We start from the raw sequence: 25,244 nt of genomic DNA, 5'->3' as shown, positions 1-25,244 counted from the left end.
GTGTGTTTGCGACCTCCATATTTATATGCCTGCCTATCACTCTGTAGTACAAACCAGCCTGTAATTAAGTATCCTTATTTATGGTACAGTCCCTGCCTTGGCCAGATGTAAAAATATCTTCAAGGCAGCAGACATTATGGTTCGAACCCACCATTTCCGGAATGAAATCTAACAGCTTCACGGCCTGACCTTCGCAGACAACAGCTCACTGACACCTAGCTGTGTCTTAAATCAACCAATAGTAATGAGAGATGTAAAGCCATATTACTGTTATGACTATCATCAAAGAAGTTGCAAAAGTTGTGCACTCACCTTCTATGCTCGAAGTCACACAATCTTATATGACTATATAGGTCGAATTTTGAAAGCTTAAACATACATATGCACATCAGGAGAGATAGAATTTTACAGATAAATATAATATGTCGACTTACACGACGAAGGTCAAATAAAGAATGAAGAAGTACTATGAGATCATTAACATAATTTTGAATTAAGTTTACAGAAAATACATGGGGTATTGACTCTTCTGTTATACAAATAATTCCCCGTCCTCCCCTTCATCGATCTTCGAGAATAGTGCTCTGTGCTCTATGTGTGGTAAACTGGAATGATAACCACCATAATATCTACTCCAATTAGAATCTTGACCAATTCTTGTCCAAAACTTCAGCTATGAAGTGTATTAGACGTCTGGATGTTTACTGTTCTCAAGTATACGAAGAATTCCTCTCACTATTAAATACACTACCGAGGAATCCACCACTGGTTTGAGGGTAGTCTTTACGCTACAAGATCAATGTGAATTCAGATATAGGAAGAGCTCTCACTTACTTGGTTGTTACGAATCTGTCGAACATTAGCTTGGATTTGCCTGACTGGATCAGCTGTTTCTTGAGGATGGAAAGAAGAAAATAAATAAAATAGACATAATCCCACGTTGATAACGACAAACACTCAGCTACTTTCAAGCAATCGTAAGACAATCTCATGAATATTACTGAAATCGGCAGCAAATACGCACCTTTCTTCAAATCATAGCAACACAATTCGTAATAGAGGAAATGTTGTGTTCTAGTAATAAATCAAGTGTAACATTATATAGCAAGAACGCTACGTTTAGTAAAATATATTACTGGATGTCCCGAAGAGCAGTGAGTCAGCATTCCTGCGACATTAGTGGATATGTCAAGTAGGAGAGAACCACTATTCCTGGGACATTACTGGATATATCCAGGCGGGGTGGAAACTATTCCAAGGACATCACAGGATATGTCGAAGAGGACTGAAACAGTATTCTTGGGATATTACTTAATGTGCCAAGGAGGATTGAACCATAATTTCTGTGCCATTTCATGGGATCAAGTTATGAGGAGAGCACTATTATTCCAAGAACAGTACAAGACGCGTCAAGATGGGCCGAAATATATTTGTTTCCTGGCACAAGAACTTCAGTTACGAGAAGGACTGAACTGGTTTTCCTGGGATATTACCAGGGTTTTTTTTAGAATTAACGACTCTTCATATCTCGTACAAACTATGTGGTACCGAGACAGAGCGGGATTCCATTTCTTTGACAAGGGCTGTAATAGATGGCGGAACGATAGTGTCCCAGCGTCAACACTTCCGACACAGCAAATGGGCAAATTGGTATCTCCTAAGGAAGAAATTTTAATTGTTCATTTAGTTCACTCATTAATTAAGTAATCCTTCATGCATTAATGCATTCACTCATATACTATCTTATGATTCATGCAATTAATATACCATACACGCACCGTACCATTATAGACTGAAACCTAACTGTGAAATAAAGTTCGGTTCTGAGGAAGGAATTCCTGGCAAGGAATGCAATGAAGTTTCTAACAAAGTGCGCATATCATGTATATATTCTTTATGAAGGGACATGCGCGTTTGGGTACACGGTATTGCTTGAGTTAGCAGCACTCACTTCATCTCAGTATTTACTATATTCCAGTAGCGTGGGTAGGAATTTCCTGGGTGCTGCCGATTCAAGCTGGTACAGCCGAGTAGAGGATGAATTACTGTCGAGTGTTCTACTGTACAACCGTTTTACACATTTTGCTTTTTTACAATATCCAATGATGTACTGTAGAATTATTACAATACTAATAATAAAGGTGAGTAAAGGTAATTTTCGGAAATCTAATCAAAATATACATACAGCCATATTGATTCTCGGTACCAAGCCATTAAAATGTCTTTCTAAACCTCCATGTGATTTAGTCTTCAAGTCTTTTAATTCAGGCGTCGGTCGGACATTAAAAATAACATTACTTTTCTCACTAATTTTACATGATCCTTAGGAACGTTTTAAAAGGCACTCTATAGCACAGTCAAAATTATAGGAGAATATTTAACCAGTCAATTTAGAAGCCATGCTTTAGGAATGTAGGCGAAGGGAGTTACATATCTTTTTCTTTTGTGCTTTAATTGCAAATGTTGCATGTCAGTCACGACCCCAAGCTCGACAAACTCTCACTGAAGATCACCGGCACCTGTCTGGGCAAGTTTGACATGGAAACGCTGCAGTGCACATTAGTTCAATTCTTCGGCGCTAGATGCCAATCATATCTATTCTGCTTTGTGTTACGGGAATCTGATGGATTTGGAACTTTGATAGAAAAGATAAATTATATTTAAGGAATACACCTAATTTCTATTCATCTATTTAGGCATGCCGTGAGGATTATAAATCAAGCGCTGATTGCCTGTTGACCGTGTGACGTCGCAGTGCGGGAGATTAGACAATTGGCCGTGGCTGGAGACATCACAGCGCGGCAGATTTGAAAAGTAGCTGTGTCTGTGACGTGAATGGGTGTGTGGTGGGGTGTTGACATCAACGCTAACGTTTTTGGCATAGGCCGGGATTCAGAGGTGGGGTGGGTCATTGATGTTACTCTGTTTAGCGGCCATTTTGGCTGCTGTGTATGAGAGAGAGAGAGAGAGAGAGAGAATGTTTATTGGCAACAGGACCGTGTGTTCATGTTGGTACTGGTTGATGAGGATGGGGTAGGGGTACGGGAGTAAGGCGCAGACGTTACTCTCAGTTACGGTTAACAGCCATCTTTGGTCTATGTCTCGTACACGTAGGCGATGGCAACAGTACCACGTGGCAATGTTTTTTTGTCTTATACATGATCCTTTGCACCAGCTCTCCAGACTATCTTGTACCATGTTCTTCTAATCCTTATGTAGAAAATAATAGTCGCCTCATGGGTTCGGGATTCGAACTACATATCGTGTACATTTTAGATAAGCAACTAAGCTCTGCTTCATACCTACTCGGGATTCGAACCTTATGCAGTGTGCTCTGTGCAAGTAATCACGACTTCGTATCCACCTGAGTCAAGGAGGCGAACAAGGGATAGGTAATAAGGGAGAGGACAGAAGGATCCTTAGCCTACTTCTTAAGAATAACAGACGACTAGGAAAACAGGATAGGTGTGGGTAAGGCGAGTAGTGCGAGTGAGGAATGAAATAAGAACAACAGAGTTAGTGTGCATGTTTAGTTAAAGAAACAATTAATATACCTACAATTACAGTAAGAAGCATGTCGATGGAGTTACTTCTAAAACCTCGTATCTCCCAATGCACTTCCTTTGCAGTATCGTCCTTAAGAACGGACAAGCTTCTCAGCCACATAAGGATGTATGGTCATCATCATCAACATCCTAAACCATCTCCAGTTTCGCGGGTGTGTTATATGAGCCTCCTCCATCTCATCCTGTCTTTGTACCATTTCTCCACCACCAACTTGCCCCAATCATGACCTATCATCAGTACATCATTCTTAACTAAATATATCCATTTCCTTCGTGGCCTTCCCACGGGTCGTCTTCCTTCTACTTTTCTGTCAAATTCCTTCCTCGCAGCTCTGTTAACTGACATCCTCTTCATGTGTCCAAACCACTTCAGTCTTGATATCTGAATCTTACTGAGGAGAGAATCATCTATTCCTACTTCTTCTCAAATTTTCTCATTCCTGTCTTTCCTGGTTTTCTGGATCATAGTGCGTAGGAATTTCATTTCAGTTGCCTGGAGTTTGGAATTATCTCTATTGGTCAGTGTTGTGGTTTCGAAACTGTATGTTAGAACTGATGTATAGTAGGACTTGAACAATGTCATTTTTGTTTCCATAGGTACTTGCTCATCCCACACCAGGTGTCTTACCAGGTGGTAAAATTGTGTTGCCTTATTGATTCGATTGTTCACCTCATGTTAGAGGGAAATGATCTCGAGAAGATAGGAGGAGAAGTTTATAGTCACAACTAGAAAATTGTATTCAAGCTTTCCTTGGACTAATTCCTGTTATATCAGATTCTTCGGTTCCTATTTAATATCGGCACTAGGAAATATGAGAGGAAGTGCTGGCAGATAATTAAGTGATAACGATTGTGTGTGGATGATAAAATGTACTTCTGAAAGGATACCTGTTCAAATCCTTTATGTATCGTATATCTCACCTTTGCAGTTTATTTGCATACAATACTGTGTCATGAGAAATCAGGTTGAAAATATTTCTGAACAGATCAAAAGTATACGAATATAATTTGCTATTAATTTCAATGTAAACGGTAAAGCTCATTCTTTCATGAACACCTTGTAAACAATAATTCGTGCAAGGATTTCTGTCTAGGTTAAAGTACATCTTTGATCTCGATACGGGTGTGTTTGCGACCTCCATATTTATATGCCTGCCTAGCACTCTGTAGTACAAACCAGCCTGTAATTAAGTATCCTTATTTATGGTACAGTCCCTGCCTTGGCCAGATGTAAAAATATCTTCATGGCAGCAGACATTATGGTTCGAACCCACCATTTCCGGAATGAAATCTAACAGCTTCACGGAATGACCTTCGCAGACAGCAGCTCACTGGCACCTAGCTGTGTCTTAAATCAACCAATAGTAATGAGAGATGTAAAGCCATATTACTGTTATGACTATCATCAGAGAAGTTGCAAAAGTTGTGCACTCACCTTCTATGCTCGAAGTCACACAATCTTATATGACTATATAGGTCGAATTCTGAAAGCTTAAACATACATATGCACATCAGGAGAGATAGAATTTTACAGATAAATATAATATGTCGACTTACACGACGAAGGTCAAATAAAGAATGAAGAAGTACTATGAGATCATTAACATAATTTTGAATTAAGTTTAAAGAAAATACATGGGGTATTGACTCTTCTGTTATACAAATAATTCCCCGTCCTCCCCTTCATCGATCTTCGAGAATAGTGCTCTGTGCTCTATGTGTGGTAAACTGGAATGATAACCACGATAATATCTACTCCAATTAGAATCTTGACCAATTCTTGTCCAAAACTTCAGCTATGAAGTGTATTAGACGTCTGGATGTTTACTGTTCTCAAGTATACGAAGAATTCCTCTCACTATTAAATACACTACCGAGGAATCCACCACTGGTTTGAGGGTAGTCTTTACGCTACAAGATCAATGTGAATTCAGATATAGGAAGAGCTCTCACTTACTTGGTTGTTACGAATCTGTCGAACATTAGCTTGGATTTGCCTGACTGGATCAGCTGTTTCTTGAGGCTGGAAAGAAGAAAATAAATAAAATAGACATAATCCCACGTTTATAACGACAAACACTCAGCTACTTTCAAGCAATCGTAAGACAATCTCATGAATATTACTGAAATCGGCAGCAAATACGCACCTTTCTTCAAATCATAGCAACACAATTCGTAATAGAGGAAATGTTGTGTTCTAGTAATAAATCAAGTGTAACATTATATAGCAAGAACGCTACGTTTAGTAAAATATATTACTGGATGTCCCGAAGAGCAGTGAGTCAGCATTCCTGCGACATTAGTGGATATGTCAAGTAGGAGAGAACCACTATTCCTGGGACATTACTGGATATATCCAGGCGGGGTGGAAATTATTCCAAGGACATCACAGGATATGTCGAAGAGGACTGAAACAGTATTCTTGGGATATTACTTAATGTGCCAAGGAGGATTGAACCATAATTTCTGTGCCATTTCATGGGATCAAGTTATGAGGAGAGCACTATTATTCCAAGAACAGTACAAGATGCGTCAAGATGGGCCGAAATATATTTGTTTCCTGGCACAAGAACTTCAGTTACGAGAAGGACTGAACTGGTTTTCCTGGGATATTACCAGGGTTTTTTTAGAATTAACGACTCTTCATATCTCGTACAAACTATGTGGTACCGAGACAGAGCGGGATTCCATTTCTTTGACAAGGGCTGTAATAGATGGCGGAACGATAGTGTCCCAGCGTCAACACTTCCGACACAGCAAATGGGCAAATTGGTATCTCCTAAGGAAGAAATTTTAATTGTTTATTTAGTTCACTCATTAATTAAGTAATCCTTCATGCATTAATGCATTCACTCATATACTATCTTATGATTCATGCAATTAATATACCATACACGCACCGTACCATTATAGACTGAAACCCAACTGTGAAATAAAGTTCGGTTCTGAGGAAGGAATTCCTGGCAAGGAATGCAATGAAGTTTCTAACAAAGTACGCATATCATGTATATATCCTTTTTGAAGGGACATGCGCGTTTGGGTACACGGTATTGCTTGAGTTAGCAGCACTCACTTCATCTCAGTATTTACTATATTCCAGTAGCGTGGGTAGGAATTTCCTGGGTGCTGCCGATTCAAGCTGGTACAGCCGAGTAGAGAATGAATTACTGTCGAGTGTTCTACTGTACAACCGTTTTACACATTTTGCTTTTTTACAATATCCAGTGATGTACTGTAGAATTATTACAATACTAATAATAAAGGTGAGTAAAGGTAATTTTCGGAAATCTAATCAAAATATACATACAGCCATATTGATTCTCGGTACCAAGCCATTAAAATGTCTTTCTAAACCTCCATGTGATTTAGTCTTCAAGTCTTTTAATTCAGGCGTCGGTCGGACATTAAAAATAACATTACTTTTCTCACTAATTTTACATGATCCTTAGGAACGTTTTAAAAGGCACTCTATAGCACAGTCAAAATTATAGGAGAATATTTAACCAGTCAATTTAGAAGCCATGCTTTAGGAATGTAGGCGAAGGGAGTTACATATCTTTTTCTTTTGTGCTTTAATTGCAAATGTTGCATGTCAGTCACGACCCCAAGCTCGACAAACTCTCACTGAAGATCACCGGCACCTGTCTGGGCAAGTTTGACGTGAAAACGCTGCAGTGCACATTAGTTCAATTCTTCGGCGCTAGATGCCAATCATATCTATTCTGCTTTGTGTTACGGGAATCTGATGGATTTGGAACTTTGATAGAAAAGATAAATTATATTTAAGGAATACACCTAATTTCTATTCATCTATTTAGGCATGCTGTGAGGATTATAAATCAAGCGCTGATTGGCTGTTGACCGTGTGACGTCGCAGTGCGGGAGATTAGACAATTGGCCGTGGCTGGAGACATCACAGCGCGGCAGATTTGAAAAGTAGCTGTGTCTGTGACGTGAATGGGTGTGTGGTGGGGTGTTGACATCAACGCTAACGTTTTTGGCATAGGCCGGGATTCAGAGGTGGGGTGGGTCATTGATGTTACTCTGTTTAGCGGCCATTTTGGCTGCTGTGTATGAGAGAGAGAGAGAGAGAGAGAGAATGTTTATTGGCAACAGGACCGTGTGTTCATGTTGGTACTGGTTGATGAGGATGGGGTAAGGGTTCGGGAGTAAGGCGCAGACGTTACGCTCAGTTACGGTTAACAGCCATCTTTGGTCTATGTCTCGTACACGTAGGCGATGGCAACAGTACCACGTGGCAATGTTTTTTTGTCTTATACATGATCCTTTGCACCAGCTCTCCAGACTATCTTGTACCATGTTCTTCTAATCCTTATGTAGAAAATAATAGTCGCCTCATGGGTTCGGGATTCGAACTACATATCGTGTACATTTTAGATAAGCAACTAAGCTCTGCTTCATACCTACTCGGGATTCGAACCTTATGCAGTGTGCTCTGTGCAAGTAATCACGACTTCGTATCCACCTGAGTCAAGGAGGCGAACAAGGGATAGGTAATAAGGGAGAGGACAGAAGGATCTTTAGCCTACTTCTTAAGAATAACAGACGACTAGGAAAACAGGATAGGTGTGGGTAAGGCGAGTAGTGCGAGTGAGGAATGAAATAAGAACAACAGAGTTAGTGTACATGTTTAGTTAAAGAAACAATTAATATACCTACAATTACAGTAAGAAGCATGTCGATGGAGTTACTTCTAAAACCTCGTATCTCCCAATGCACTTCCTTTGCAGTATCGTCCTTAAGAACGGACAAGCTTCTCAGCCACATAAGGATGTATGGTCATCATCATCAACATCCTAAACCATCTCCAGTTTCGCGGGTGTGTTATATGAGCCTCCTCCATCTCATCCTGTCTTTGTACCATTTCTCCACCACCAACTTGCCCCTATCATGACCTATCATCAGTACATCATTCTTAACTAAATATATCCATTTCCTTCGTGGCCTTCCCACGGGTCGTCTTCCTTCTACTTTTCTGTCAAATTCCTTCCTCGCAGCTCTGTTAACTGACATCCTCTTCATGTGTCCAAACCACTTCAGTCTTGATATCTGAATCTTACTGAGGAGAGAATCATCTATTCCTACTTCTTCTCAAATTTTCTCATTCCTAATCTTGTCTTTCCTGGTTTTCTGGATCATAGTGCGTAGGAATTTCATTTCAGTTGCCTGGAGTTTGGAATTATCTCTATTGGTCAGTGTTGTGGTTTCGAAACGGTATGTTAGAACTGATGTATAGTAGGACTTGAACAATGTCATTTTTGTTTCCATAGGTACATGCTCATCCCACACCAGGTGTCTTACCGGGTGGTAAAATTGTGTTGCCTTATTGATTCGATTGTTCACCTCATGTTAGAGGGAAATGATCTCGGGAAGATAGAAGGAGAAGTTTATAGTCACAAGTAGAAAATTGTATTCAAGCTTTCCTTGGACTAATTCCTGTTATATCAGATTCTTCGGTTCCTATTTAATATCGGCACTAGGAAATATGAGAGGAAGTGCTGGCAGATAATTAAGTGATAACGATTGTGTGTGGATGATAAAATGTACTTCTGAAAGGATACCTGTTCAAATCCTTTATGTATCGTATATCTCACCTTTGCAGTTTATTTGCATACAATACTGTGTCATGAGAAATCAGGTTGAAAATATTTCTGAACAGATCAAAAGTATACGAACATAATTTGCTATTAATTTCAATGTAAACGGTAAAGCTCATTCTTTCATGAACACCTTGTAAACAATAATTCGTGCAAGGATTTCTCTCTAGGTTAAAGTACATCTTTGATCTCGATACGGGTGTGTTTGCGACCTCCATATTTATATGCCTGCCTAGCACTCTGTAGTACAAACCAGCCTGTAATTAAGTATCCTTATTTATGGTACAGTCCCTGCCTTGGCCAGATGTAAAAATATCTTCAAGGCAGCAGACATTATGGTTCGAACCCACAATTTCCGGAATGAAATCTAACAGCATCACGGAATGACCTTCGCAGACAGCAGCTCACTGGCACCTAGCTGTGTCTTAAATCAACCAATAGTAATGAGAGATGTAAAGCCATATTACTGTTATGACTATCATCAAAGAAGTTGCAAAAGTTGTGCACTCACCTTCTATGCTCGAAGTCACACAATCTTATATGACTATATAGGTCGAATTCTGAAAGCTTAAACATACATATGCACATCAGGAGAGATAGAATTTTACAGATAAATATAATATGTCGACTTACACGACGAAGGTCAAATAAAGAATGAAGAAGTACTATGAGATCATTAACATAATTTTGAATTAAGTTTACAGAAAATACATGGGGTATTGACTCTTCTGTTATACAAATAATTCCCCGTCCTCCCCTTCATCGATCTTCGAGAATAGTGCTCTGTGCTCTATGTGTGGTAAACTGGAATGATAACCACCATAATATCTACTCCAATTAGAATCTTGACCAATTCTTGTCCAAAACTTCAGCTATGAAGTGTATTAGACGTCTGGATGTTTACTGTTCTCAGGTATACGAAGAATTCCTCTCACTATTAAATCCACTGCCGAGGAATCCACCACTGGTTTGAGGGTAGTCTGTACGCTACAAGATCAATGTGAATTCAGATATAGGAAGAGCTCTCACTTACTTGGTTGTTACGAATCTGTCGAACATTAGCTTGGATTTGCCTGACTGGATCAGCTGTTTCTTGAGGCTGGAAAGAAGAAAATAAATAAAATAGACATAATCCCACGTTTATAACGACAAACACTCAGCTACTTTCAAGCAATCGTAAGACAATCTCATGAATATTACTGAAATCGGCAGCAAATACGCACCTTTCTTCAAATCATAGCAACACAATTCGTAATAGAGGAAATGTTGTGTTCTAGTAATAAATCAAGTGTAACATTATATAGCAAGAACGCTACGTTTAGTAAAATATATTACTGGATGTCCCGAAGAGCAGTGAGTCAGCATTCCTGCGACATTAGTGGATATGTCAAGTAGGAGAGAACCACTATTCCTGGGACATTACTGGATATATCCAGGCGGGGTGGAAACTATTCCAAGGACATCACAGGATATGTCGAAGAGGACTGAAACAGTATTCTTGGGATATTACTTAATGTGCCAAGGAGGAGTGAACCATAATTTCTGTGCCATTTCATGGGATCAAGTTATGAGGAGAGCACTATTATTCCAAGAACAGTACAAGATGCGTCAAGATGGGCCGAAATATATTTGTTTCCTGGCACAAGAACTTCAGTTACGAGAAGGACTGAACTGGTTTTCCTGGGATATTACCAGGGTTTTTTTAGAATTAACGACTCTTCATATCTCGTACAAACTATGTGGTACCGAGACAGAGCGGGATTCCATTTCTTTGACAAGGGCTGTAATGGATGGTGGAACGATAGTGTCCCAGCGTCAACACTTCCGACACAGCAAATGGGCAAATTGGTATCTCCTAAGGAAGAAATTTTAATTGTTTATTTAGTTCACTCATTAATTAAGTAATCCTTCATGCATTAATGCATTCACTCATATACTATCTTATGATTCATGCAATTAATATACCATACACGCACCTTACCATTATAGACTGAAACCCAACTGTGAAATAAAGTTCGGTTCTGAGGAAGGAATTCCTGGCAAGGAATGCAATGAAGTTTCTAACAAAAATGCGCATATCATGTATATATTCTTTATGAAGGGACATGCGCGTTTGGGTACACGGTATTGCTTGAGTTAGCAGCACTCACTTCATCTCAGTATTTACTATATTCCAGTAGCGTGGGTAGGAATTTCCTGGGTGCTGCCGATTCAAGCTGGTACAGCCGAGTAGAGGATGAATTACTGTCGAGTGTTCTACTGTACAACCGTTTTACACATTTTGCTTTTTTACAATATCCAGTGATGTACTGTAGAATTATTACAATACTAATAATAAAGGTGAGTAAAGGTAATTTTGGGAAATCTAATCAAAATATACATACAGCCATATTGATTCTCGGTACCAAGCCATTAAAATGTCTTTCTAAACCTCCATGTGATTTAGTCTTCAAGTCTTTTAATTCCGGCGTCGGTCGGACATTAAAAATAACATTACTTTTCTCACTAATTTTACATGATCCTTAAGAACGTTTTAAAAGGCACTCTATAGCACAGTCAAAATTATAGGAGAATATTTAACCAGTCAATTCAGAAGCCATGCTTTAGGAATGTAGGCGAAGGGAGTTACATATCTTTTTCTTTTGTGCTTTAATTGCAAATGTTGCATGTCAGTCACGACCCCAAGCTCGACAAACTCTCACTGAAGATCACCGGCACCTGTCTGGGCAAGTTTGACATGGAAACGCTGCAGCGCACATTAGTTCTATTCTTCGGCGCTAGATGCCAATCATATCTATTCTGCTTTGTGTTACGGGAATCTGATGGATTTGGAACTTTGATAGAAAAGATAAATTATATTTAAGGACTACACCTAATTTCTATTTATCTATTTAGGCATGCTTTGGGGATTATAAATCAAGAGCTGATTGGCTGTTGACCGTGTGACGTCGCAGTGCGGGAGATTAGAAAATTGGCCGTGGCTGGAGACATCACAGCGCGGCAGATTTGAAAAGTAGCTGTGTCTCTTGAATATCTCTTCTCCATACTCGAGATCAACTAATACACCTGTATTTTTTTGGCTGGGGTGCCCTCAACTCTTAATCGCAACTCAGTCGGCCCACACAAGCATAAATAGGCAGACGCCTAGTTGGCTGTCGCCTCCCCATAACAATATGTATTATTCCTGCCTTATCACAGGTGTAGACACCAATCTCTCAGAACATGTCATCCGCACCCAGCTACGAAAAGCCGGCCTCCGAGTCTACGATGTCCGCAGACTCATGGACCGTACAACTTCTCAACCTTCTACACAAGTCTTGGCCTACCTACGGAACGACATCGATGTAGCAGTCCTGGAAGTCGACGGAGCGAAAATCAACAACAGGCTATATGCAGTGGTGCCAACCCCAGAATATATTCTACAGCAAATGGATGACAATCCCAACACTCTCCCCACTGTTATTGAAAATCAACCCCCACCACCCCCCTCTGCCATATCGTCCATATCAATAACTAGTACCACTACTACCATCACTACCTCGGCCATCACTCCTACCTATACCTCTATCACCACCACTAATACCCACCCTTCTCCCATAATGTTAATACCCATCACCCCCCTTAGCTCCCCACAACCCAGTACCCAGCAACCCCCTGTCAACCGAGTAGACGCAACCCGCACAGCTCAGCCAGCCACTCAAGAAGAAGAAACAGCCACAACACCAGCACCTCAGCAACCACCAGCGCCGAGTTGTGTCATACGGGGTATAGACCCAGCCATCACCACAAGTGACATCCTCGAACAACTCAAAACAGCAGGCCCTTAGCCCTCAGAGCATACCGAATCTACAAGAGGAACGGCCCAACATTCATGGTTCGCATTCAAGTCCCCTCTGAAGAAGATGCACATCACCTCATCACCACCGGCGTCCGAATCCACGCTCAGCACCACCGAGTAGAGCAATCCCGCTCCCCAACCCCAACCACGCGTACACCTTACAACAATTCCCACCGTCGCCCCCGCCCACCACCACCCCCAACACCTCCACCAATCATCCATCCACCTATTCCTCAAACCAATTACCTCATACCACCCCTCCCAATACTAGACCTTCTCCGACTACTAGCTACCTCTATCACAAACATCACAACAACCCTCCACTTCCTAACATCCCAACTGTACCTTAGCACCCCGTCCAACTCGCAACTATACCATCACTATATGTAAAACCGTATTGTAAATTCTATATGTACTTGTGAAACTAAATCCTATATGTACTGTTAACCGCAATGTAAAACCTAATATGTATAACTGTAACTCAATGTATCTCAAGAAAACTCAATAAAAAGCACAAGAGCAGGTACTGCACCCTTAGCCAAGAGGCCAAACACACTCACTTCACCAAATCCAAAGCTCCTTCCTTTTAACATCAAACCACTCCAAATCCCCGAACCCCGCCAAATATCCTGGCCAGAGAGAAGGCGTAACCTTCTAGGTGGCCCGCCCCGTCCCTTCGGGAAGGGGAATGAAAACTTCCCCCTTGGTCCTTGACGTGAACATCTCCTAGCCATACTCGGGATCAACTAATACACCTGTATTTTTTCGGCTGGGGTGCCCTAAACTCTAAATAGCAACTCAGTCGGCCCAAACAAGCATAAATAGGCAGACGCCTAGTTGGCTGTCGCCTCCCCATAACAACATGTATTATTCCTGCCTTATCACAGGTGTAGACACCGATCTCTCAGAACATGTCATCCGGACCCAGCTACGAAAAGCCGGCCTCCGAGTCTACGATGTCCGCAGACTCATGGACCGTACAACTTCTCAACCTTCTACGCAAGTCTTGGCCTACCTACGGAACGACATCGATGTAGCAGTCCTGGAAGTCGACGGAGCGAAAATCAACAACAGGCTATATGCAGTGGTGCCAACCCCAGAATATATTCTACAGCAAATGGATGACAACTCCAACACTCTCCCCACTGTTATTGAAAATCAACCCCCACCACCCCCCTCCGCCATATCGTCCATATCAATAACTACTACCACTACTACCATCACTACCTCGGCCATCACTCCTACCTATACATCTATCACCACCACTACTACCCACCCTTCTCCCATAATGTTAATACCCATCACCCCCCTTAGCTCCCCACAACCCAGAACATAGCAACCCCCTGTCAACCGAGTAGACGCAACCAACACAGCTCAGCCAGCCACTCAAGAAGAAGCAACCGTCAACCGAGTAGACGCAACCAACACAGCTCAGCCAGCCACTCAAGAAGAAGCAACAGCCACAACACCAGCACCTCAGCAGCCACCAGCGTCGAGTTGTGTCATACGGGGTATTGACCCAGCCATAACCACAAGTGAAATACTGGAAGAACTCAAAACAGCAGGCATCCCAGCCCTCAGAACATACCGAATCTACAACAGCAACGGCCCGACATTCATGGTACGCATTCAAGTCCCCTCAGAAGAAGATGCGCATCACCTCATAACCACCGGCGTCCGAATCCATAGGCAGCACCACCAAGTAGAGCAATCCTGCTCCCCACCCCCAATCACGCGTACACCTTACAACAACTCCCACCGTCGCCCCCGATCACCCCCACCCCCAACACCTCCGCCAGTCATCCACCCACCTATTCCTCAAGCCAATTACCTCATACCACCCCTCCCAATACTAGACCTTCTCCGACTACTAGCTACCTCTATCACAAACATCACCAACAACCCTCCACTTCCTAACATCCCAACTGTACCCCAGCACCCCGTCCAACTCGCAAATATGCCATCGCTATATGTAAAACCGTATTGTATACTCTATATGTACTTGTAAAACTAAATCCCATATGTACTGTAAACCGCATTGTAAACCTAATATGTATATAATTCTAACCCAATGTATCTCAAGAAAAACTCAATAAAAAGCACAAGAGCAGGTACTGCACCCTTAGCCAAGAGGCCAAACACCCTCACTCCACCAAATCTAAAGCTCCTTCCTTTTAACTTCAAACCACTCCAAATCCCCGAACCCCGTCAAATCTCCTGGCCAGAGAGAAGGCGTTACCTTCTAGGTGGCCCACCCCTCCCCTGCGGGGAGGGGAATGAAAACTTCCCCCTTGGTCCGTGGTCCTTGACGTGAAAGGGTGTGTGATGGGGTGTTGACATCAACGCTAACGTTTTTGGCATAGGCCGGGATTCAGAGGTGGGGCGGGTCATTGATGTTATTCTGTTTAGCGGCCATTTTGGCTGCTGTGTATGAGAGAGAGAGAGAGAGAGAATGTTTATTGACAACAGGACCGTGTGTTCATGTTGGTACTGGATGATGAGGATGGGGTAGGGGTTCGGGAATTTGGGGATTGGGAGTGAGGCTCAGACGTTATTCTAGGATATGTTTAGCGACAATGTTACGGTGTTGGGGATTGGGGTTCAGGAGTAAGGCGCAGACGTTACTCTCGGTTATGGTTAACAGCCATCTTTGGTCTGTGTCTCGTACACGTAGGCGATGGCAACAGTACCATGTGCCAATGTTGTTTTACCTTACACATGATCCTTTGTACCAGCTCTCCAGACTATTACGTACCAGGTTTTTTCTATTCTTTATGTAGATAAAAATAGTCGCCTCATGGGTTCTGGATTCGAACTACATATCGTGTACATTTTAATTAAGCAACTAAGCTCTGCTTCATACCTACTCGGGATTCGAACCTAATGCAGTGTGCTTTATGCAAGTAATCACGACTTCGTATCCACTTGAGTCAAGGAGGCGAACAAGGGATAGGTAATAAGGGAGAGGACCGAAAGTTCCTTAGCCTACTCCGTAGAAATAACAGACAACGACTAGGAAAACAGGATAGGTGTGGGTAAGGCGAGTAGTGCGACTGACGAATGAAATAAGAACAACAGAGATAGTGTGCATGTTTAGTTAAAAAAATAATTAATATACATTTACAGTAAGAAGCATTTCGATGGCTTACTTCTAAAACCTCGTATCTCCCGATGCACTTCCTATCCATTACCTTCATTAAGACCGGGCCCGCCTCCCAGCCACATATGGATGTATAGTCATCACCATCATTATTATCATCCTAAACCATCTGCAGTTTCCCGGGTGTGGTACATGAGCCTCCTCCATCTCATTCTGTCCTTGTACCATTCCTCCTCCACCTACTTGTCCCTATCATGACCTATCATCAGTACATCATTCTTAACTAAATATATCCATTTCGTTCGTGGCCTTCCCACGGGTCGTCTTCCTTCTACTTGTCTGTCAAATTCCTTCCTTGCAGCTCTGTTAACTGGCATCCTCTTCATGTGACCAAACCACTTCAGCTTTGCTATCTGAATCTTATTTACGAGGGAATCATCTATTCCAACTTCTTGTATAATTTTCTCATTCCTAATCTTCTTTCCTGGTTTTCTGGATCATAGTAATTAGGAATTTTATTTCAGCTGCCTGGAGTTTGGAATTATCTCTATTGGTCAGTGTTGTGGTTTCCAGACTGTATATAAGAACTGATGAATAGTAGGACTTGTATAATGTCATTTGTGTTTTCATACGTTTTTGCTCATCCCACAGCAGGTATCTTACCTTGTGGTAAAATTGTGTTGCCTTATTGATTCGATTGTTCACCTCATGTTTTGCTAGGTTGTCATTTCATAGAACGCTACCCAAGTATTTTAAAACTGGTACGCTGTCCAGTTGGGCTTCATTTAACATGACTATTGGTTCTGCTCCTTCCCCATGCACTAACATCGTCACCGTTTTGGTCTTACTGATGTTTAAACCATATTTTTTAAATTCCTCATTCCAGCTTTGCATTCTTTCTCCCAGCTTCTCTTCTGAGTCACTCCAGATCACAACATCATCGGCAAATGTGAAGGCTTTGATATCTTCATGTTCTTTCCTTTTAATATATTTCATTAGTATATTTATATTTAGCACATCCATCACAATAATATACAGAAGTGGTGACAATGAGCTGCCCTGCTGCACTCCTCTGTTTGTTTCAAACCAGTCCGACAAACCATGTCCTACTTGAATACAGCTTATATTCCCACTATACAACATTTTCACTTTCTCTATGAGGCTGTCTCGCACTTGAAGTTCTTTCATGCATTGCCAACTTTGTTAACTTGGTACATGGTCATAGGCTTTCTCAATGTCCAAAAATATTAAAAATAAAGGCTTGTTCTTCTCCCAGTATTTTTCCATTAGCATCCTAATTGCAAGTATAATGTATGTAGTTGACCTTCCTGGTCTGAAACCATACTGTCCTTCTTCCGAAATTGGTTCAACAATATCTCTGATTATGGTCTCTACTACTATTTCCAATATTTTCAGGACATGATACAGTAGTGTAATACCACGATAATTAGTATATTTTCGTCAGTTTCCTTTCTTGAACGGTGGTAAAATGATACCCATCTTCCAGTCCTCAGGAATAGTATTTTCCTCCCATATCTTGCTGAGCAATCTGTAGAGCCATTGGATTCCTGGAATTCCCGCCACTTTCAGAATATCTACACTTAGTTCGCCTAAGCCCACTGTCTTTGCTTTCTTCATGCTCTTGAGAGCATTTTCAAACTCAAGCCGTGGTTCAGTTGTGGTTCCTCGACTTGGCTCTCCTCTATCCGTTGTTATGTTTTCTGTAACTCCATTCAGCAACTTTTCGAAATAGATCTTGAGTTCCTGTTTAATTTCTCCTTCTTCTTGTGCCAGAGTTCCATCATCACGTTCTATTGCTTTTATGGACTCTTGATCCCTTCGATTGTTCTTCACTACTTTGTATAGCAATTTCATATTTCCTCTACTGTCCTCTTCCAGTTTGTCTGCAAACTTATTCCATTTATTCTGTTTTCCTTCCCTTACAATATTCTCCACAGCAAGTTCCTTGTTCCTGTGTACTCCTTGGAGTTTTGTATTTCTTGTTCATTGCGTTCTTGTCCCTGTTTTTGTTTTCCTTGTCCAGTGCCTTCTTTATTTGGTTTCTTTCTTTCACAGCTGTTTTCACACTATCATTCCACCACCGTGTCTCCTTTTCTCTTTTGATGGAACTTGTAATTCCACATAGGTTTTTGGCTTCTCCCAGAAAGGTGCCTTTTAAAGTTTTACACTCTTCATTAACGTTGGTTACTTCACCCCCGGCAGATTCTGTTGAATCCTTAGTTTGTATTCTTCATTTATTTGGACTTCATTCAAATTCCAAGTTTTAACGCATGGTTTTTCATAATAATTTTCTGCGTTTCATTAGTCTTATGTGTAGTCCATCTGAGCAATTTTCGTTCTGTTCATTTTCCTATGCTGATGTGTAAAGGAAAATGAACCTTAAATACATCAAACTATAGGATTGCATAATTTCGCCATGCAAACAACATCCCTACAATACGGTATGTTAGGGTCCATTTCCTTTAGACGGTGTCCGACTCGTTGGCTGAACGGTCAGCGTACTGGCCTTCGGTTCAGAGGGTCCCGGGTTCGATTCCCGGCCGGGTCGGGGATTTTAACCTTAATTGGTTAATTCCAATGGCACGGGGGCTGGGTATATGTGTTGTCTTCATCATCATTTCACCCTCATCATGACGCGCAGGTCGCCTACAGGAGTCAACTAGAAAGACCTGCACCTGGCGAGCCGAACCCGTCCTGGGATATCCCGGCACTAAAAGCCATACGACATTTCATTTTTTCTTTAGACGGTGGCAGATGGAAATGTACACAACGGAACTTGTTCTGATGGACTGAATATAAATTTGTGGCTGGAAGATGTGACCAGTCTTAAGGAATATAATGGGTAGGAAAAGCATTGTGATATACGAGGTTTTAGAAGTAAGCCAACGGATAGTGCAAAGCGTTTGCACTATGCCTATATTTAAAAAAAATTAGAACTCCATACAAGTGCACAAAAGCATGGTAGGTAGATGGTCTACTTCCTTTGAATTTGATAATGTCCCCACGGTAGCACGGAAATATTATCATCAAGAAACAACGTTTGTCATCATCGGTAGAGAATGCGACTTTCTCTCGACTCACACTGTACACGTGATGTAGGCGAGTACTGTTGACATACAAGAACAGTATTGTTATGAAGACAATCTTCATAATCATTCATAGTGCGGGAAACCGATTTCTTAAACACGTTTGCCTTGTTAAGGTAATCGCACTCGGTTTCGGGACCATATATTTTCACTCGAAAACCGATTAATTTGCTGATAATTTTACTTTTTATTTCATCTTTCATATAACCAATCTCTTTGTGATTACGACTGGGCATGTCGTAAAGGTTGTCAGACTTATATTCACTTGTATCAAACCACTGGGGAACATCAGGCTTAATATCTCGGTACACATCATCAGTATGAATGAGATAAAGTAAACTATGTGTGTCTGTGTAGCAGAGAACAAGTTGTCGTTCTTACGGGTACGCCTGTTACAATAGACGTATTTCATACCGGAAGAACTATTCAGTTATTTACGGTGAACCCAGTGCTCTGGAAGAAAGCTAGTTTTCAGGGCACAATAAATTACTTCCTCGTCCCAAGTTGTCTGAAAATGTATTTATAGATTTTTGTGCAACCGTAACACACAGTCACCATCATCACAAAATGTAAACAAGTATGATTCCAACCTATGTTCTCTGCAAGTGAAAACAAATGAGTGAAATTTGTAGACTGGTACAAGGTGGCGACAAGGGCAGACACGCGTACGTTTCGTGCTGCTGTATTTCGTGTTGTTGTGTGGTAATTATCAGAGATGTTGCGCTTTACAGTTCTCTGTACGGTTCTATTCCAGTTAAGGAATCAGTGTGTGCAAGTGAATAAGTGAGTTCTCCTTTTATATGGATACTGGCAAAGAGAAACTACTACATTCCGGCGTTTTCTCTGACTGGATGCGCCATTTTCAAGACGTATATTCGCCCCCCCCCCCCGCTCTCGTGCTGAGCCGAACTAGCCTATGCCTTATCGCTCAGTGATTAGAGGCTTGTTTTGTCTGTTACTACTGGCGGGAGATATCCATTCAAACCAGGGTCCCACCAGGTGTGAAATGAAAACAGATCTAAACATCCATTGTCAGAACGTGCAAAGAGTAAATAATAAGCTGTCCGATTGTGAACTTTCCCTGCCAGACTTAAGAGAAGTTGACGTGATCGGACTTACTGAAACATAGCTCTCCTGGGCTTGGGACAGTGAACTACCATTTAGCCCTAATTGTAGCATATATCGCCGAGGTCGTGCGAATCTGGGTGGTGGAGTGATGCTATCAGTGAACAGAGCGTTACTGTGTAAACGAAGAAGAGATCTCGAACGGAATTGTGAGCTAGTGTGGGTGGACATACGCTTTCCACGATCCCCTATACTTATGGGAAAGTTACTATAGGCCACCAACCAGCCCATTCTGTGACTTTGAACAATGCCTGGATTCAGTAATCGCAGCTCTCCCTCACGGTGAAATAATTTTAATGGGCGACTTCAACTTGTCTATAAAGTGGTATTCTCCATACAGGACCGTCAGCTAACAATTGTGACACACGCATATTATAGACAGTTTTATTAACGGCCTTCGACTGAAACAGTTTAATATGTACCCAACCCGTAGACCCAACACCCTGGACGTCATTCTCTCCTCATTAGAAGTTAAAACAATTACCCCAGGCGGAAAACTTTTCCTCTGCCCCCACCAGTCCCTCGATGCGACATTCCTCCTACCCCACCCCTCCTCAAATCCGCACAGCAGGACAACCACCCACCTTATCTACATGGCCTGAAATTTGTCGTGCCCTGAAATGCCTTCCCTGGAGCCTTCTCAAAATAGCTGATATCGAGTCCGCTCTTGACTTGATGTATGGCCGGCTGCAAGCTGCAATTAAAAACTTCGTAAATAGTATAGCAAGGGGGGTTCTGAGCCACCTCGTCAGCATTTTTTGGCTGAGTCAGCTGGCGAAGTCATTGACCCCGGCCAAGGTCATTGAATCCATGACGTCATGACCAAGTGACCATGACGTCATGGCCGCGTGCTAGTAAACAAAGCCACGTGCTTTTGACAGCTTTCAAGATGGCAGCTGTTATCTAACCTCACTTTTTGGACAATAGAACGTCGCTAACCTCACTGCTGCCATCTTGACAGACTATAACCTCACTGCTGTCATGTTAACCACGTGGACGCGGAATTTAAGCAGCTGTCAAGATGACAGCTGCCATCTTGACAGGTCCTAACCACGTGCCCTGGTTTGACACGGATTTTGAACAAGTAAAAGTCGCTAACTTCGCTGCTACCATCTTGACAGGTCCTAACATCACTGCCGCCATAATAACCACGTAGGAGCGGAATTTGAACAGCTGTCAAGATGATGACAGGTGCCATATTGACAGGTCGTAACCACGTGCACTTGCTTGGCGCGGAATTTGAACAAGTGAATGTCGCTAACCTCACTGCTGCCATCTTGACAGGTCCTAACCTCACCGCTGCCATCATAACCACGTAGGTGCGGTATTTAAACAGCTGTCAAGATGGCAGCTACCATCTTGACAGGTCCTAACCACGAGCAGTTGTTGAACAAGTGAACGTCGCTAACCTCACTACTGCCATCTTGAAAGGTCCTAACCTCACTGCTACCATTTTAACTACGTGGGCGCGGAATTTAAGCAGCTGCTATCTTGAGAGTTCCGAACCACGTCCACTTGTTTTGGCGCAGAATTTTGAACGTGCCTAACCTCACTGATATCATCTTGACAGGCCCTAATCACGTGCGCTTCTTTTGCCGCGGAATTTTGAAAAAGTGTTCGATCCCTATAACCTTGCTGGTGATGATGATGATGCTTGTTGTTTGAAGGGACCTAACATCGAGGGAGAGCCACATACTTTTATGTGCCGCGGAATTTTTGAAAAAGGGATTGATCCTAAAATTACTGCTATTACCTTGACGGGACATATCTAGGGGTTCTAACCTCATAGGATTAAGGCTAGCTGCCCTCCTCGATATGCCCCTTCTCCGACACCATCTTAGAGGGTTGCCTAACCTGAGAGGATCCTAGTTTTAAAACTAGCTGCCCTTCTCGACATCCCCCTTGTGGCCTAAAGACCCAGGTTTTAAGGCAAGATGCCCTTTTGGACGCTATCATAGAGTGGGGCTTACGGACGCTAGTTAAAAGCTAGCTGCCCTTCTCTACAGCGAAACATAACGGAGGACAGCTCAATCCCTCCTCCTCCTTCTCCCCTTCCTCCTCACAATACCTCTATCCGACAGCTTTACGTCATGGAGGACACAAAAACCCTTCCTCCTCCTCCTTAGAGTTTTGTATCCAGCAGCGTAACGTCACGGTTGTCAGTGCAATCCCTCCGCCTCCTCCTCCTCCTCACAATTTTACGGACAGATGTCCTCCCCTGTACTATTTTTTGGAGGAAGCCTTACTACACCGTCGCTAAAGCTTTACATATCCATCCGACGCGTGACCTCTCCTCCTGAACAAGATAGAACATGTTGTTAATCAATCCTGTTACAGAGGACCGGAAAAATGCATTGTGCAGTGCCCCTCTAACAAGAGCAACATTTATTATGTTTAGAACATATATAGCTTGGTGTTATCTTACAGTATAGTTTTGAATAGTCAGCATACATTCCCCATCATGTTCTGAACCGAAAAAAACTTAGCTGGACTATGAATATATCTTAGAAGGAGGGCGCGCGGTATCTTGTTGATAAAAAACAAGAGAAATTGACATGCACGCATATCATTATGATGCCATGAAACAAAAAAACTCTCTCTTTCTCTCTCTCCCCTTATTGTGTGAATATAACATCAACTTTTATAACGCAAACAGAATAAAAAGTTATAGATTCGAACTCTGATCCCTCCGTTCAAATAAAATATCAAACACATGCAACAGAAAAAAATCTGTATTACTGATATAGATTTGAACTCTGATCTCTCTGATTCTGTCACCGTAACAGAAAAACGTATTTACTGTACACTAAACTATAACCGAGTTTATTGATGTTGTTTACGTTCTCCTATCCTCCTACATACCCGCTGTTCTGCATAGCATGTGAGAACCACCTGGAGAGTGAGGTACTGGACGTTCTCTCTAGTTGTATTCCGTGTGGTTAGGGGGCGTGCGGCTGTAAGCTTGCATCCGAGAGAGAGATAGTTTGTTCGAAAAACGGTCTATCTTGTTCAACTCTAAGGTCTAGGAGGATAAGGTAGGATAACGTGTAGTCAGCGTAACGTTAGGCCTGCAGCCCGGGTACCGAACTTTAAGTTTGAAAGCAAACGTATGAAGCCTTATAGCCGCTTTCTTGTTCCCCGTCCAACTCCAAGACATGAGAGGTTAACGCATGGACAGCGTAACGTTAGGCCTGCAGCCCGGGTTTCGAACTTCATTTTTAAAAGCAAACGTATGCAGCCTTATAGCACAACCACCTTCCGAAGGGGTCTTGGCCTACAGTGGGTTTGAACCGAAGCTTACAGCCGCACGCTCCTAACCGTAGGGTGAATACAATTATCATTTTGGAAGTAACGCTTTTTATGGTTGTGATATCTTCAGCGGATGTTCTCTTACTCTGAGACTCCGAGTTCGATTCCCGGTGAGTACAGGGATTTTTACCAGAGGCTGGGACACTGGGATTTGAACCCACCATCTCCCGGATAAAAACTACTCAGCCTTCGTGATTATAGTCGCGATATCTTCAGTGGGTGGCAACAGTGGGGTTCGAACCGAAGCTTACAGCCGCGCGCTTCTAACCGTAAGTAAATGCAATTATTATTTTGTAAGTAACGCTATCTATTTATGGCTGCGATATCTTTAGCGGCTGCTGCAATTATTGGGGAGCTAATAGCTGCAAAGCATAATCCAGACTACACAAATATAATACTGATATTAATATGCACTTGGTATATTGATCATTATGTAGTGCGTACAGGCAAGTCGAGGCAAGTCAAAGTACACAGAAGCGAACATTGCTGACACATAAAATTCCTTTTCATAAACTCGACAGCTCGACCGGATGGAACTAAGGGATGTCCAAGACTACATTGAAATGACTTCTGCGCTCGCGATTAAAATGATTACAGCCACTTTCCTGTTCCATTGTCGTCATAAAACCTATCTAGTTGAGGAAAGTTAGGGGTCACCCAGTTGTGAACTTGTATTTGGTAGTAGTGATTATTGTTTTAAGAAGTGGAATCAAACCATGGACTCAGCTAAGGGCGCCTTGGTCGCCAAACCACGGTCCGAAGTTAAGATCCACTGGGGCAATTAAAATGACGTAGTATATGGAAGAACTAAACAGACCAGTGAGGTAGGTCGTGCGGTTAGGGGCAATCCCCAGATGCAGGTATTGCACCCGCTCACCCTCTGAATTCCAGGCTAGCATTAATCTCAGGGGTGATCGGTTCTTTAATAGATGTCAAAATAAATCATAATATAAACATAGGCGCACAAATAAACACAGGGATGAACGGGGCATGCAAATTAAGGTAGGGAAAGGCTCAATCATAGACACAAATTAAAGGACTCCACAATAGGACTGGAAAGTGACGACTTAAATTCCATGGGCATAATTGACTAACTACAATAAAAAGATATGGTAACTGATTCCTTTTGAAATTGCAATGGAAATGAAAACCTACAACCTGGTTTCCAGTCATTGACCGGGTCAGGGATGTAATGAATGAAACATATATAGGCTGTTATTACAATGGGTTCGCCACTCCCAAGGTGATTTATATTAATGAGTGATAAATGCTATGAAATGATAATGGAGAGTGTTGCTAGAATGAAAGATGACAGGGAAAACCGGATTACCCGGAGAAAAACCTGTCCCGCCTTCGCTTTGTCCAGCACTAATCTCACATGGAGTCACCGGGATTTGAACCACGGTATCCAGCGGTGAGAGGCCGACGCGCTGCCGTTTGAAATTGCAATAAGGAGCAATATTACTTTTATCGGTCAAATTTCAATTTATGACACTTTCACACCTTACAATTTCAATCCTGAAAAGAATACATGGTTTCTTGTCCCATCTCTGATGGTGTGGATAAAATGTATGTGTTCGA

The sequence above is a fragment of the Anabrus simplex genome, chromosome 2 (assembly GCF_040414725.1).
Source record: "Anabrus simplex isolate iqAnaSimp1 chromosome 2, ASM4041472v1, whole genome shotgun sequence".
Taxonomy (NCBI): Eukaryota; Metazoa; Arthropoda; class Insecta; order Orthoptera; family Tettigoniidae; genus Anabrus; species Anabrus simplex.
The sequence above is the reverse complement of the archived record's forward strand: the minus strand, read 5'-3'. Positions refer to the sequence as shown.